This window comes from Macrobrachium nipponense, chromosome 32 (genome assembly GCF_015104395.2).
Source record: "Macrobrachium nipponense isolate FS-2020 chromosome 32, ASM1510439v2, whole genome shotgun sequence".
NCBI classification, from domain to species: Eukaryota; Metazoa; Arthropoda; class Malacostraca; order Decapoda; family Palaemonidae; genus Macrobrachium; species Macrobrachium nipponense.
Genome location: NC_061094.1, coordinates 29,580,375 through 29,597,874, shown reverse-complemented (window position 1 = coordinate 29,597,874; position 17,500 = coordinate 29,580,375). Strand labels below are relative to the sequence as shown.

General features: G+C 37.1%; 1 protein-coding gene and 1 long non-coding RNA gene across 2 annotated transcripts in view; one reads left to right on the top strand and one right to left on the bottom strand.

Annotated features, from left to right (window-relative positions):
- LOC135207298 (uncharacterized) overlaps window positions 1-14,090 on the bottom strand; it is a 51,886-nt gene extending 37,796 nt beyond the window's left edge. Inside the window, exon 1 of the long non-coding RNA XR_010312947.1 lies at window positions 13,974-14,090. This is a non-coding gene — a long non-coding RNA (uncharacterized LOC135207298). The remainder of the gene's footprint in view (window positions 1-13,973) is intronic.
- LOC135207297 (transmembrane protein 132C-like) overlaps window positions 1-17,500 on the top strand; it is a 266,712-nt gene that overhangs the window by 176,542 nt on the left and 72,670 nt on the right. The window lies entirely within an intron of this gene.

Below are 17,500 nucleotides of genomic sequence, written 5' to 3'. Positions count from 1 at the left end.
TGTTAATTTATTTCATTATTTTTTCTTTTTTAATAAGTTGGATCTCTTCTTTTTATATTTTTCTTTACCTCCTCAAACTTCTTCCCAATGAACACCAAATTCTTTGGAAGCTTGAATTTCATGTCAATGGCACCTGAGGACTTGTTCCATATGAATAGGTTTCAACTTTACACAATTTCTAAATAATTTCCAATACTGGTCACTTCCACTGTGGATAATTTCCTCTCTTTGCCTACTCAGTCCTTGATATAGACGTTCATCTCAGTCGTAACGATAGATAGCTCTTCGTCGCCAACCTGTAGAACTATGTTACCACAAGTACTAGTTCTTAAACCTGTGTATGAGCTGCATATGTTTTGTTTGTTTGTTTGAATGGTGTTTTTACGTTGCATGGAACCAGTGGTTATTTAGCAACGGGACCAACGGCTTCAAAGTCTAAAGAGAGAGTATGTAGATCTTGAACGGCTTTACGCGACTTCCGAACCACGTCGAGAATGAACTTCTATCACCAGAAATATACACCTCTCACACCTCAATGGAATGCCCGATGAGGTGTATATGAATGTTTGCAATTTTAGAATCATAACGGCTGAGCCCCCGCTGAAACTGATGTCTTAGAACAATCTGCCATCAGCTACCAAAAGCAAAAGGGGCTTCACGAAATAACAAAGATGCTATTCCTAGCTAGCTAACAAGGAATAATTGTTCCTCTTTCCTTCCGCAATTTCTACATTAGCATCTACTTCTCAACCATCGTGACAACTGACTCTATTCTATCGGGATTAGACGCGACACTAATTACGCCATGCCTGTTTTATGTAGGAATACGCGCTTCAGAATGAGATCTACAGCGGTTTGGTGGTCGTATTTGAATAGCCCATAATTCTGAAAAATGATGATCTAGATTTGACCTTTTCACTATTAGAAAAAAAAGGAAAACGGCCAATGAGCTTTCTTTAATCTTCGGCAGACATGAATTTCCTCCCAAACACAGCACACAAGATGGATTTCAAGTGCTTATACGGCCCTGACAACATCAGTTCAGTCCGTTTCATCATGTAGAGTTAAGGAAAGGTGGAAACTGATGAGAACGTATGGGTAAATGAACTTGATGAAGACGAGAATTTGCAAGCAACAGGTATACTACTGCTCGCCCTCTGTGAAAGCAGAGACTGGGTGTACTACACCCCATCAATACTCAAACGTTTGCCTTTGTTGTATTTAACACATTGTTCCATGTGGCAGACCACTTCACGATGTATTTTCGAATGTCAAAGAATCAGTTCAACAATCATTCGAACGTTAATTCGCCAAAAAACATAACAAAAATGCTGCAACTGCACTCTGACACAACTGTCTCGCGCCGCCTGACGAAAATCTGACGCAAATCTGGAAATCCAGATCTTGGTCTGACGCGTGTTCCAGCTTGTTAACAGGCGGTCAGCATCATGGCTCGTCACGACACGACGTAGCAGAACAAGGCGAGCTTTTCAATAATGATATTTGGTAAAGCCAAAGCATCTGCAGGTATAATACGTCATGATACTTTTCCGAGAGTTTATCGTAGTTACTCGTTGTTAATGATGTTAAGCTCGGATGTCGTTCTGATATATATGCTTTTCTGCAAGCTATAAGTTTATGGATGTTTAATGTTAAATTTCCAAAATTTTCATTCTTCCTAATGAACATCGGAATCGGAATAAAGCAGAATTCATGTAGGTATTTATCATAATTATATATAATGAGCTTCACCTCTTTAATTTCATATTTTCATAGTTATTTCGTTATATATAGAGAATGACAGTTTTGCGGTAAGATATGTTTTTCTTTTAAGAAAACACTTACCCTTGGGTACCATGCGACCTCCCTTCACTGACAATTTCTAAATTAAATATATATTCAAACTTAACTTCTACTGATCTAGCATCAACAAATTTTTTTAAAATGCTACTGATAATAATCCCTAGTACGATCATTCAGAAGATATGTTTATCAATGGTGATAAAAAGAGCATGAGTCAAATGGCCGCAGCAAAAGGAAACTGGAATAACCTTTTCTATTCCAGGGTATTTCAATTTGGCTCTTTGCCTCCGAACCTGAATACCATCCCTTCCTCCTCCCGCAAGAGATATCAATCATTCATATTTTGTTGGTGCAAAGGCAGTCAGAAACAAATTGATAAAAATGGCTTCTCTTTGTTCTCATGACATTCTTTCTGGGGTAAAAAAAATACAGTATCTTGATTCTTAACCTGACGTCCCTTAACCTAACTTCTTTTGAAGTATTAATACGATTACATCTCGACTGGCTCGACCGACCTATTCCATTCTATAAACTTCTCTTGGGTCTGGGAGGAAGCTTTGGAAGCATTCATCATCTTCCTCTTGACCACAAACGATGCAGCAACGCGCAACAATCTCTCAATATTCGGTTTGGGCAATATTCTGCGTTGCCTTCGACAAATTTCCCACCCTTCGGAGGCACCGGCGATGCTTGAACTGCAGCACCGACATTCAAAAATTTCAGGCGATAACGGAGGCGCTTTAAGAATTGTTCCGAATATTTTATGGCACGCGCTCGAATATAAATCACCGAATGTCATTGACTTTCATAAGAAGAAAAGTCAAGATAAGAGGGAACAGAATCGTGAACAGTTGCGCATTCCCTAGGAGGAAGCGACAGATCAGGAGGAAATAGCACAGGAAGTGCGAGAGGATCAGACATGAATCATCCAACATGATCAATGCTGATCTTAACAGGAATGTCTTTCTACAAGTAGTATTACACTGACCTACATCTTGAGATAATTACGTTCGTGCACTTGCACGTAACACTTTTTCTTCTTGGTATCAATCACGATCGACCGTGGTACCACCAGCTTATGCATATAGCCATACATAAGCATGAAACACACACACACACACACTATATTATATATATATATATATATATATATATATATATATATGTTGCAGGAAGCCCACTAAAATTTGGAAAGAATTGAAAGGTGTTAAGTAAGCTTTCGGAGAGTACATTCTGTACTGCAATTATGACAAAGGATGTAGTTAGTGTAACTAAGTTGTTAAACAAGATTGGCAAACCACCGTAGGGCAGTTATTCTCATACAACTGCTATAAGCTTGTATGTTAATTCTTTTACCTTGACCATTGTTTTCAGTTTTTGTAACTTTCATTTCTCTTTCTAAAAGAGGGAGAGAATGTACCCTCCGAAAGCTTAAATAAAAACTTTCATTTTTTTCCAAATTTTACTGGGCTTCCTATATATATTCACAATAAAGTGATTATAAAATTTCTAAATAGTAAAAGTCAACACTTATGTAAGGTGTGTATTAAAAACATTACACAAGACGGGAGCTTTCATCTACTTGTACAGTAGACGTCATCAGCCGTACTGATGTTTCCTTTTTAAAGATACAATTACATAAAGTCACGAAGGACAGAAAAGACGCTGGCACAGTCTCCAAGGGAGATAACAATAAAAACAAACTATCCTAATCATGTAATTCCATCGTTAGTACTATGTTGCTTGACCAGAAGACGAGCCGATCGCCGTGGTTGAACCGCTTCATCTGTCTGTCCGGCTGTTACCTCGTCCATACAATCCGCATCGGCACCTGCACTGGGGGCTCTTCCCTTTGAGACGGTCCCAACGTCTTTTCTGTCCTTCGTGATTTTATGTATTTGTACCTTTAAAAAGGAAAGATCAGTAAGTCTGAAGAAAGGTCCCGTCTTATAATGTTTTTTAATACACAGCTTACATAAGTGTGGAAAAAAAAATATATATATATATATATATATATATATATATTACATATATAATAATATCTATATATATATATATATATATATATATATAAACCATAGAATCTCCAGTCGACAAGATAACAATCTTCAGGGTATCATGATACATCTAGTACAAAGCCATAATTCATTATCAAAAACGTTTTGCACACAAATCCCGGTACACACACACATATATATACACGACTAACAGTGCATAATACGCTCCATGTTTGCGTGTGTACGAGTACTCAAGTTTTTAATCTGCCCTCTTCACCCTAATGTACCACTACACGGCTATTGATCTGTCTTCTTCATCTCGTGAGATTATTATTTTTTTTTTTTTTTACCATTTCGTAGAATATCATCACTGACGTAAATGAAAAGAGAGAAGTGCTCGTTCCAAAGACGCATAGATAAAAAACGTCAAACATTAAGGATTCATATCTTGGAAAGATGGAAGCCATATATCACATTATATGACAGGATGCTGGAAGGAGGAGGAGGAGGAGGAGGAAGAGGAGGAGGAGGAGGAGGAGGAGGAGGAGAAGAGAGAGAGAGGATTTAGGCAGTACTTGAGCGTTTGAAACAGCGTCACGTGTGGAAGAAATGCCAAGTAGTAGGTCAAGTGACGATTTATTAAAGATTAAAGAACCCTCCATTTAGAGAGACGCGAGAAGTGCTAACCGCGAATGGAGACCTTGAAGACTGAAGACATGTTTGCTGGAAAGATGTTCTCAGGTGTTGAGTTTGTATGTTGAAACTGTTGTTCTTGCGGTGAATGATTATACAGTTCTTCTAAATTCAAATCCATTCTTTAATGACATTTACGAAATATGATTATATTAAAAAAATTCTTTAATGAACGTTAGGGAAATTAATCAAGCTGCACTCAAGATCACTCACTTTGCTGTCGCCACTCCTATCTGGCTGCTGTGACGCCAGACATCTCGCAATCAATCAATCAATCCTATCTGGCTGCTTTTGTTCTAGATACACTAGAAAGCCGTAACAAAGTTGTAATGGGTCTGAGATACGGCTTAGACTTACTCCTTATTTGCTTGCCTACGATAAATCTTTTGTATTCATTATCTGAAGCCTCTCAAGAATACTAATTCCTTTGATGAAGATCTGCATTCTCGTCTGATATCACAGCTCCATCTGCATAATGCATCCTAATGCCCACTTTCTCATTAACCTTCCTCTGGAACATTCTAGTTCCTACACTTCTCACGATCTTGTCAAAGTCCTGCGTCTCTCCTGCCAACCAATCTCCATTCTTTCATTCCTTCTTCCGTATTCTTCTATAACCAGTTTGAAGACTTTCTTCCCATTTTATGCCGCCGCAGTTTACATATGACTCAATTTATTTGCATCCTGTATAACACAAGTTAAACAACACCGACGTGATAAATGTCGTTCATTTTCACTTTCTGGTGATTCTGCTTTCATATACAAGTTAAAAGTTTTGGGGAACAAAAGGAAAAGTACAAAAATCCGAAAGACCTGCAAATCCACGTTGTCATCATCAACCACGTAGAAAAAAAATATATTACAGATAAAACATTGCTACAAAATGACAAATGGCTTTGATAAAACTACAATAACAACAATGGCGAGAGAGAGAGCCATAGCCGAAATCATTTAACGAACTTGACCTTTGGTTGTAAGAGTTTCTTAATTAAAAGGATCAATGAAAATTCAAGGGACTGATATCAGCGTTTGGCAGGCCAGAGATTGCATCACTGGTCCAATCATTTGACAGAATTAAGTGACTCTCTGGACGCCCTGACGCCATGAGGCAAATATCAACTGCCTTTCTTTCACATTCCAATGTTTCTATCGTCGCCTTTTTTATATTTCACCGGTTAGGATACATGATCTATTTTGGAAACTGGAAACTTACATATATATATATATACATACAGGCACTCATATACATATATATCATGTTTGATTTTAAATTACGAAGAAATTAAAAAAAAAAACGTGATGATTATACGAACAAAGTTACAGCCACGAAGGAAAATTGCTGTGAACATGTCTTGGTAACTAAGAACGAAAAGTACTTAGCATTCCTCCAGCGTATCAATTTTACTTCGTGGCTGTAACCTTGTTTCATATATATATTTATATATATATATATATATATTATATATATATATATATATATAAATATATGAACAAAGGTACAGCCACGAAGTAAAATTGATACACTGGAGATGCTAAGTACTTTTTGTGTTCTTGTTACCAAGACATGTTCACAGCAATTTTCCTTCGTGGCTGTAACTTTGTTCGTATAATCATCACGTTTTTTTTTTTATTTCTTCGTATTTTAAAATCAAACATGATATATATGTATATGAGTGTCTGTATTATATATATATATATATATATATATTATTATATATTCTATATTATATAACACACACACACACACACACATATATATAATATCGGATATTATATATATATATATATATATAGGAGGCTTCGAAGGTGTCCATGATACAACGATTAAAAGGAATCAGGTTTATTTACAACGAAACGTTTCGCACATAAAACTTCTGTGCATCATCAGTCTGTAGAGCAAAGAGACACATAAATACAGACTGATGATGCACAGAAGTTTTATGTGCGAAACGTTTCGTTGTAAATAAACCTGATTCCTTTTAATCGTTGTATCATGGACACCTTCTGAAGCTCCTAATATATTTATTTAACTGAGCCTATCTATATAATATATATATATATATATATTATATATATATATATATATGAGTGTGTGTGTGTGTCTCGTGATGTAATGAGTAGCATTTTTCTCCAATCATGTAACCATGTGGAGTGGACCCAAGTTCGAATTCTTGGCAGGGAAATGAGAATGGACAAGCTATACTAAAAAATAAATAAATAAATAAAAAAAGTCTGTCTACTAAACTCGATACCAGGTAGTCAGTCGACTACGCTGAGCAGCAACCATGTATATTAATGGACATAGGGATCCCAACTTCATGGCAAAAGACTTGCTGATATACAATACCTATCCTATCTGATAGGATAAAAAGGAAGGTAAAAGAAATGTCACAGTGTATCCTTCCTCAAGAATATAGAAATATCTAAAGGAAAAAATCAGTAACTATATCATCTGTTTCGAAAAAGTATATTATTAAATTTTGAAGCAGAGGCCAATGTACATCAAACGCCGACCATTCTTATTATATTGTATAATATTCAAGAGCCTTGGGAAATGCCACTTTTACGTCTCTTATCCTTTCTGCTCCCAACCCTTGAGTTCGGGAGTGAAAGTGACACTAACTGCTGACTTGTTTCCTTGAAAGCCTTCTTTCTCGCCATTTGGTCTCTCATAATAAGGATAATAAGTAAATATACACTTCTTTGGAGCCCTGTAAGTCCACAAATCAAGGCCCTTCCAACAGCTTTCCATAAGACTTCCCTTTATGTCACAGGTTCGGGACCTTAACAACCGCTGAGCGTTTAACCACTGAGCGTTTTGAAACACCTGTGCACATCTAGACGCAGACAGATCGAACGAAACGACCGCATTTTCTCATTTATTTTTGCATCGAGGAAACGACGCAACAAAAGAACACCTGGAGCGAAGGGTAAATCATAAGGCCATTTAATATATGCGTGATTAAGGCTTCGACCCGGCTGAGTTAAAATCGGATAGCCATTTGGGAAATGGCCAAAGTTCCCGCTGAGGCAATGCCCTCAGTGTGGTATTTGCTATCTCCTAAATACTTTGCTATCGCCTAAACACACGGCGTTAACTAACACGGTTTATTCAGCTGTATCAGTAATGAGGGTCATTTACGAGGAGAGTAGATGGGAAGGTGCTCGTTCGCCGCTCCCTGGATGCTCCCGCCATTATCTCTGACTGCACATTACCTTTAAGATATTAGGTGTGTTAAATACGAGGCTCTAGACACTTCATAAAGGCGTACTGGATATGAAGCAATCGTTCATAATGATTAAAAAAACACTGAAAAGCCGTCGGCCGTTCTTCCATGGTCAGAAAAAGCCTTTCACCATGACGTTTTTAAACATACAACTGTGATATAACGGATAATATCATTGCAAACGCATCCTTTTAATGACAACACGCCCAGCATGGAAGGCGACAATTGATCAGCATTCTGTTTGCAATGCCCCGTTTTCGAAGTAATCTAATTAAGAGATTACCTCATTTATTTCACCCTCCCAGTCCCCTCGTCAAAAACGGATCCTAATGAGTGATGTAAAGTCAATGTCTGGACACCCATGCCGCAAATGACGTTAAAGAGCCGGATCATATGATTAAATCCATGTTCAATGTTATTAGCGCCTGGGTATTATTTGGTGCCTATTGTTCTACATTCCTGGACTGGAATTAAATCCCATTGGAGATGAATCCTGAAATATCTATACTGCTTTTAACAAAACTGTTACATTTTAGTTTACTAGAATTTGAAGAAAGAAAACAAAAGGTATGAAAAGACTGAATACTCAAACAGCCACTGACAGACTACTCGCTTCCTTGAACCAGCTAGTCATTCTCCCTTGCATATCTACTGCCATTTATCAAATTCAATTTATGTAATATCAGGCTCAAGGCTCAACACAATAAGGGTCTCTATTAGACTCTCTGCTTTCTTAAAGCGGTTCAGTTTATCTGTTTCTACCTCACTTCATTACAGGATCCTGCTGTTGCTTGACTGTGGAGCTGACTTTACTCTGCTCAACGGGGGCTCAAACTCAATCACCAATTCCAAGTTCACAGAGTAATATAGTATAGTCTGACAAAAAAAAAAGAATGAAAGTCATTTGGAATAGATTACCTCAAAATATGAAACCCCATAATTTCACCACTTGAAGCCGCTCCTCCCCTGCTTTACCTGCCCTAAGAGCCAGATCTTTACCGTAACGAAGTGCATATAGGTTCCCCTTATTATGAAGCTCAAACGATACCCATTTTTCTTTTCCATATTTATCTAATCATACCCAGGATCCCACACACCAGTTCCAGTTTCTGGTTTATCTCGTAACGACACCCTTCATGAAACACAAGTTACGGTTCCGACCAATACCATGGTTCATGTTAAAAAACACAGACCGCTCTCTTACGTAAAAATTCCCCTCACGATATCATTGGAAAATCAGCGAGTCAAATAAGTTCTATAACAAACAGAAATGCTATGGACTCGATTCATTTCTCTGCTAGATTCTGATTTGTATAGAGATTTTTTAAGAGACCTTGTTAATTACACGGAGCAGTCAAGTTACATAAACGTTATATAAGCGCTCTATGGCCACTGTGCCTATTCGTCCTTGGTCCGACGATAACTCTTCACATTTAACATTCGACGACGTGCAGAAGTGGGGCAGAGAAGGGTTATCATTTTGACGTGAATCTTTCTCTAAGAGATGGATGACGTCACGAAAATGACGCTACAACCTGTCCTAAGCTTTAGGGTAAGTTAAGAAATGTCTTTCCCGGATTTCCTACAAATACATTTAGATTTCTTACTTTATAAATTTATTTCATCTTTGGATATCCGATTTAGACTCTACGTGCAGAAAGGACGCGGCCAAAAAGAAAAAAGATATGAAGCCCTCCTTTCTAATTTTCGAGGGTTCCACAAAGTACAGTAAATCCGTTAAAAATAATGTGAATATAAATATCTCCTATCTACGTTTTTTCAGTCTACTTTTACTTGCCCCATTATTCAAATCAGGGTTGTTAGGGTAAGGGAGAGGGAACACTATATCTCATACATTATTTCCAAATCAATGCCTTGTTTTTTCCAGTTTTACTATTATTTAATGATTTTGCTAAATAATTCAGAGAGAGAGAGAGAGAGAGAGAGAGAGAGAGAGAGAGAGAGAGAGAGAGAGAGAAAACGAAACATCGTATGTGTCTGTTGCTTGTTTGCATGTATGCTGACGATGCCATAGAGTAGTTGCCAGAAGGACCCGGGTATAAGGTTGCTATAGCTTTTAGCTTGAGAGAAAATCCCAGTAATATGGACGGTCAAAACTTTCCTTACGGGATACATTTCAAACTAGTAATGCGTACAAAATCATAATATGCCACTCTAATCCTTTTCTGTCATTTCTTATTAGATTCACTTCTCAGCCGCCAAACAGCATAAAAACCCTTTACTTTATTCATTCATATTAATGGGTATTATATATATATATATATAATATATATATATATAGTATATATATTTATCCATATACATATATATATATATATATATATATATATATATATACATATATATATATATATATATATATATATTATATATATATATACATATACATATATATATACATATACATATATATTAAAAAATTGGAGCTGCAGCTTTCGGAATCATACTTGTAGGCTTCCAGGGAAAGGCATTCGATATAATTGAAGGTTTATTGCTGATGCCGACGTTTCACAACTACATTGTTGCATTTTCAAGGCTGAAATACAGCGAGTTGATTCTTAATAATTAATCATAAAAAACAACTTATAATAAAATATAAAAATATAACTAAAATCACTTATTTAAAATGTTAACTCATTTAAAAATATACATATATAAAGCAAAAAAGACAAAAAAAACACAACACCATTGGCACGAAAATGACCTACCCAGACGGGAGTTGAAAGGAAACTGTTGAAACAAAGTTACAATAATAATAAACAAGGCACACACGTACAGTAAGGCAACGACGAGACAAATAGGGCCGTTAAGCAATGAACAATTGTGTAGATGAGGTTTGGGTGTTTAATGATGGGACAGTTAATTTTATCATTATGGACTCTAGGGTTGTTAGGTCATTGTTTTTCTGCGTTTGTCCATTTATCCTGAAAATCTTTGTGTTATCTATGTATGTTTTGCATAATTTGGAATGATTCCTTATATTGGATTGCTCTGGGTTGGACAGTCTGCTTCCAGTTCTAAAACTAATTCCTCTATGGGCGTCTATGCGTACCCTTAGCAGTCGTTTGGTACATCCAACGTAAGTCCCCTGGTTACACCTGGGGCAAGTATACTTATAAACACGTTTGCTCTTTTCAAGCGTGATTTTAATGCCGACTCCTTTTTAGACTATGTTAACACCCAACACCCGAACATCAAATTCACCCTGGAGAAGGCATCTAACAATAAATTACCGTTCCTGGATGTTATTGTCTCTAGAAAAGAACAAGGGTTTTATACAGGGATTTATAGAAAAGATACTTTTACAGGTTTGGGCACGAATTTCTACAGCTTCTGTCATTCTAATTTTAAATTAAACTCCATTTCTACTCTCCTCCACAGGGCCTTTACACACGCGTCCAGTTGGATGGCCTTCCACGAAGAGGTCGTAACTTTGGCGAACTACTTTAGTAATAACTGTTTTCCTCAAAGGGTGTTCTTCAGAGCCTTAAACAAGTTCTTAGACAAGAAAATAGAAATGCCCACTGCTATCCATACTGTGCCGAAAATGAAAATGTTTGCAACGTTCCCTTACTTATATGATGATTTTTTTAGGAAAAAGTGTCTAAATTTAATTCAGAGGAAGAATTGCCTGCCTTAAATCTAAAATTGATTCCCAAAAATCCTTGCACCATCGGTCCTTTTTCAAGCTCAAGGACAAAGTTAGTCCGTTGTTTACGTCCAGCGTTGTTTATAAGTATACTTGCCCCAGGTGTAACCAGGGGACTTACGTTGGATGTACCAAACGACTGCTAAGGGTACGCATAGACGCCCATAGAGGAATTAGTTTTAGAACTGGAAGCAGACTGTCCAACCCAGAGCAATCCAATATAAGGAATCATTCCAAATTATGCAAAACATACATAGATAACAAAGATTTTCAGATAAGGAGACAAACGCAGAAAAAACAATGACCTAACAACCCTAGAGTCCATAATGATAAAATTAACTGTCCCATCATTAAACACCCAAACCTCATCTACACAATTGTTCATTGCTTAACGGCCCTATTTGTCTCGTCGTTGCCTTACTGTACGTGTGTGCCTTGTTTATTATTATTGTAACTTTGTTTCAACAGTTTCCTTTCAACTCCCGTCTGGGTAGGTCATTTTCGTGCCAATGGTGTTGTGTTTTTTTTGTCTTTTTTGCTTTTATATATGTATATTTTTAGAGTGATTTAACTTTTAAATAAGTGATTTTAGTTATATTTTATATTTTATTATAAGTGTTTTTATGATTAATTATTAAGAATCAACTCGCTGTATTTCAGCCTTGAAAATGCAACAATGTAGTTGTGAAACGTCGGCATCAGCAATAAACCTTCAATTATATCGAATGACTTTCCCTGGAAGCCTACAAGTATACATATATATATATATACATATATATATACATATACATATATAATACATATATATATACATATATATATACATATACTAGATACATATATATATATACATATATATACATATATATATAAATATATATATATATATATATATATATATATCTATATATATAGAGAGAGAGAGAGAGAGAGAGAGAGAGAGAGAGAGAGAGAGAGAGAGAGAGAGGCCAATGTATTTATGAAAAGAAGTTCAGAATACAAAGTAGGAAGGATGAACAAGAATAATATGACAAAGTCATCAAATAAAAGCTAAAATATTTCGTACGTAAACTGCCTATGATGTTATGAATCGTGCCTGGAACTAGAGGCAATCCCATACACGTAAACAAAGAGATGGGGAGAGAGCCAGACACTCAAATTTTACTGACCACTGATATTGTGTTCACGCTAAATGGCGGAAAGCTTTCCAAATCGATTGATTCCGCTGGGCCAAACGACCGGAAACGAAATTCAGCTTTAAGTGGCTAATGAACTTATCGGCGCCGTCCTTTTACTCCAAAGATATACTATTCGCTTCCCAAAGACTCGTCGCAGAGTTACGCGGATCGTTTATCCACTGGAAATTATGGTCAATATAATATTTCAAAATGAAGATGGGGACCAGATACCATTAACTGTCATCGTTCCTGCTCTTACATGTCTATGATCGTGTACAAAAGATTTAGATTTATTGCATAGCGATGTTAGACAAGAGTGACTGATAAAAAAGGCTATAAAACAAACAGTGTTCTGAAGTACACGAGTAAGGAGATGCAAATGAGTAGGGTTGATGATTCTGTACAAGCAAAAACAAATTTATTCGGTGCTTCAAAAATTCTTTTCGTTTCTGCAAAACTTCACTTTTACTTTACCCAGTTTTATTTCTGTTCCAAATTCATCAATCGCTCAGCCAGACATCTAATTCTGCTGTGTCCCACCCAAAAGTAAGTTTAAGGCCCACTTCGAAGGGGTTCAATTCACTTTGAAGTCCTTGTTTTCAAAAGCTGCCTGTCAATTTCTGAACGCATGCGACAAGACACTTCAAAAGTATAACTCAAGACAAACAACAGAGGCTGCAATTTTAACATGTGGAGGTTGAATCTAATAAACTACACTACAAAAGATAACTATTTTGGAAAGATTTGATTCTGATTGAGCCGGAACTCAAATGAGCTAAAACCAAAACAAATCTGGGATTTTTATCCTTTTGTCCTGTGACCAAATAGAAATGCAATAACCACCACTATCAAAACCGCAATTTCAATAAGTCACTGAATGAGAGACTATAAATGACCTTTTCCATACAATAACAATTTGATATATGAACCATATGGAATTTAGATGCTCTTTGAGTCCTCTACAAGGCCCTTCTCTGTGGTACGGCTTTGATTTCTTTCTAGAAGGATTTACAACTGCCAACCAAGGTTCAAGTAAAAGGCAACGTGTTATTGCCTTAAGTTATGAATGAACACTCATGCCATGCCCCTGGATTCAATATATAAGGGTGGGTAGCCAGCCATTCAGAAACTCTCAGAAAAACACAAGATGTAGAATGCCACCAAACAGCTTCCATTCACATGAAAGTCTTTCACATACCAGGGTCCATCAAATACTATTTCACTTTTACATTTGCACTGATGTTGTGAACAGCAGTTCAAAGTGCGATGCCCTTCTTGATGGACGCCGATTAGCCCTAGAACAGAAACACCTGACTTCCCCAAAATTCAATGTCCAGAAAAGAGTAGCTGATCCTCGTCTGACAGCAAAAAATTTTCTCTGTACATTAATTCCAGTCTCACTTACCTGTTCATGGACCGAAGCTATTCGAGGTCCATCAGAAGCACATTTCTCATTCAACTGCCGATGTCAAATCTATCTGGCACATGGAAAAGTGATTTAGAATTAAAATAAGCGAGTTTTATTAGTTTGTACGAGCACACATCCATGTAGAACAAGGCAAAGGCGCCATTGCGTTATTGAGCAAGCCTCCCTGTTACTGAAAACATATAAGGAAAATTGTTAAATATACAAATGAAAATAAGTAAATGAAGTAATCAAATGAACAAAATATCAATATGTACATCATAAAGAGTGGCTGCCAAAGATAAAAAATGTTAAGTTAGTTTGTATTAACAGGCACTTAACAGTACCATTACACCAAATATAAATGCACTTTACAATATCATTACAGCCTTTATAAAACAAAGCTTTACCTTCATGCCGAACAACTATTCCAGTGTTTTAAGGATCAGTATTTGGATTTTTTCCTTAGTTTTCCTCACAGTTAGTGAGCATTATTTCGAATGCGTTTACTTTCAATCCTCTCTTGTCTATTCCACTCTCCTGAGTCCAGACATGAGAGCGATAACCTGATAAAGGTGTGACAAAGGAAGCATATGCCATGATATCATCAACTCCGTGCACGCGGGAAGCCTAAAGAACACAACCAAAGCGTGCTAACTAATCATATAATATCTGAGCGCTGTGGAAAACAGTTTGGAGTCGACGTCATCTACAAATTATCGTCTAATGACTAACCTCGAGTAAAAACTTGCCTATGCAAAGTGAGCCATGGAGAACAGACGTGACGCGAGATCAAGTAATGAAGTCTTAACTTTGCTGGAGTTGATACTCGTGTCCCACTGGCTAAACCACTTACTGATCTATTCCAGATCTCTCTTACAGCTAGCGGTAACTTCATTTTGCATTTCCTGGAAGCAAATGGTTGCTGCAATAGTATTATCTGTATACTGTCCTATTTTACTATCTCGACCAACAACCATGTCACCAGAAAAGATTAAAAACAACAGAGATCCCAGAAATATACAACCGCAAAATATCAGACACGATAGGTCTAAGCTTATTACAAATTAGGGCAGTGGTGAATGGTGCTTCAAAGTAACGTTACCGCCTATCTCAAACTAAGGGGCATGGGCATCAAGACAACTGGCACTGTTAAGCAACGTGACAACACGGCACCTCAGCACAATACGGATGCTCTGCAAGAGAGTTTCATTATTTATCAAGATCCTGAGATGAAGAAGATCCTGGAAAGCCGCTGACATTCAGACTGAAAAACAGCACTCCAATACAGGTATACCAAAAGAGCGGAAGCTGTGGCATTAATGCCATCATTTCTTTACACATAGAAAGCCTCATAAACTATACCTAGATTTTGCTGCATTATAGGTAACTCCGAGTACCCCGAAATATTCAGATGAGTCGAGTGTTGCCTATGCATTGTCTAATCAATAACGCCTTCATTTCAGCTTCTGTCCTCATTCAGCAAACCACTTCCTGATCAGTCCATATTTCTGGTAAGCCTAGCAGCAACTTTATTTCAAATATACTGAATTGCGGCTACGATAACTTCTAACGAAAACCTATAATTGAGAATTCAGAGAGAGCCTTTTCAAAATAAATTATTTACCTTCTGTTCTTGAAAGCACTGCTGTCATATTAGTGTCATTCAGCACAAATTAGCCAGTCTGCGTTGTTAGAGCTGCGCGTCTAGAACTAGTAAATTAATTCCAACGGTTCTCTCCGGATTCTTACAACACCTGCACGGTCAATTGTGAAAACAAGCAGGATTCTGATTGGAAATTATTTTCATGAGTTGTTAGATAAAATGAAAACATGATTCCGTTTATTTCTATGTGCAAAAATCTTTATTGTTTTACCTTTCTCATTCGTTGTCTTCATCGCTACTTTTATAATGATTATGATATTAGGGTTCGCAATAATTTTTTCTAAATTTTATTAAGTAAATTATTTTTTTCTAAATTTTATTAATTAAATTATTGATAAACTTTTTGGTCGTGGTATTCATTTTTACTGCACCAAGAAAACTCTCCTTATGCTACCTCGACCTAGCACACGGTTAATGGCATTAATTTTCAAATGCTTTTTCTCTCTCAATGGCACAGATTAAAGTCGGCGGATGCTGATTACTGGAGAAAATGTGGTTTCAACTTCAGTTTGTTTTCGTCCAGGATAAGATTCTAAGTTTGGGTGCTGCTATTCAATCGCCGAATCCTAATTTTTTCCAGTTCTATGAAAACTGGATTCCGATTATCTGCCGGCAGTTGCGTTTGCGAGTTCCACACCGTAACTATGGCAACCAATATTTCATTAATCTAATAATTCGAAAGTAAGGCGGTCAGGGGTGATAAAAATCAAAGGGATCCAATTCATTTGATCTTGATCTACTTTACCGTCCCCCCCCCCCCCCCCCCCCCCCCCCCCCCCACCCCCTTCCCTCCGTCCCCGACTCCTTCCTAATATTACCCAATATCTCTCTCTCTCTCTCTCTCTCTGCTGTTGCTGCTTAATGGCTTAGTTCTCTCCAAATTAAGTTACATTGTACAATGACTTGATTTCAACTTTCACCCTTAATATTATCGTCGCGCTTACGTACCCTCTAGGAGTTGGAAGTGTCATTCCACTATATATTTAAGTGACATTCCACCTATGTATTCAAGTGATATTCCCCGTATTTACCGAAGTGACAATCCAAGTATGTATCGAAATGACATTCTACTCCGTATTTAAGTGATTCCACGTGAAAGTAGACAGATATTTTGGAAATCTCAATCTCATTAGGAAAAGAAGAGCGTAGGTTTAAAGTTTATCGAGGACTAATGCATTTCTTTTTGGAAAGAATTTCACCTTGTTTCCTAATAGCAAGTCTGCTGGGCTAAAACAAAAGCAGGAAATGGCAAAGCTAAACCTAAGCAGCATCGTCAGGCACCTCCCTCAGTCTATTCAGCTGTAATCTAGCATGAAAAACGGACTTTTCCTCCTCGAGAATTCCCCGAGCTTTCAAGAAATATCAAATATCATTATTATTGAAAGATTAAGAACTAAAGCACAACTTCGGAGTCCCTTTTTTTACGTTTTCTTTCTCGGGACGGTTTACTCTGAAATTCGCGGACCTCGAAGGCCCTGCAATATAAACTAACCCTATGTGTTAGTTTATATTGCAGTAATTCTGCTAGATACGTAGGAAACACCTCCGAGGAAACCATGCATATGTGCATACTTTGCCCCACACAATTTTGCAGTCTTGTTTTTGACGGGAAAACTAAATTTAAATTGCTCAGTTTTTTCATGGAAAGAGAATAAAGATCGCACTGACTGACCTCTTCTCATTCCTCCGAGCACGGAAAAGATTCGCATTTCTCCTCCTTGTAGGGGATCTAATCACGACGTCATTACACCAGAGAATGCGTTGTTCAGCTGGATCTTTATCAGGTTGGAAAAAAAAAAACGCACAAAAGGTTAAATGTCACAGGAGAAACCGGGGGATCCTGTCATTATCGATTATTCTA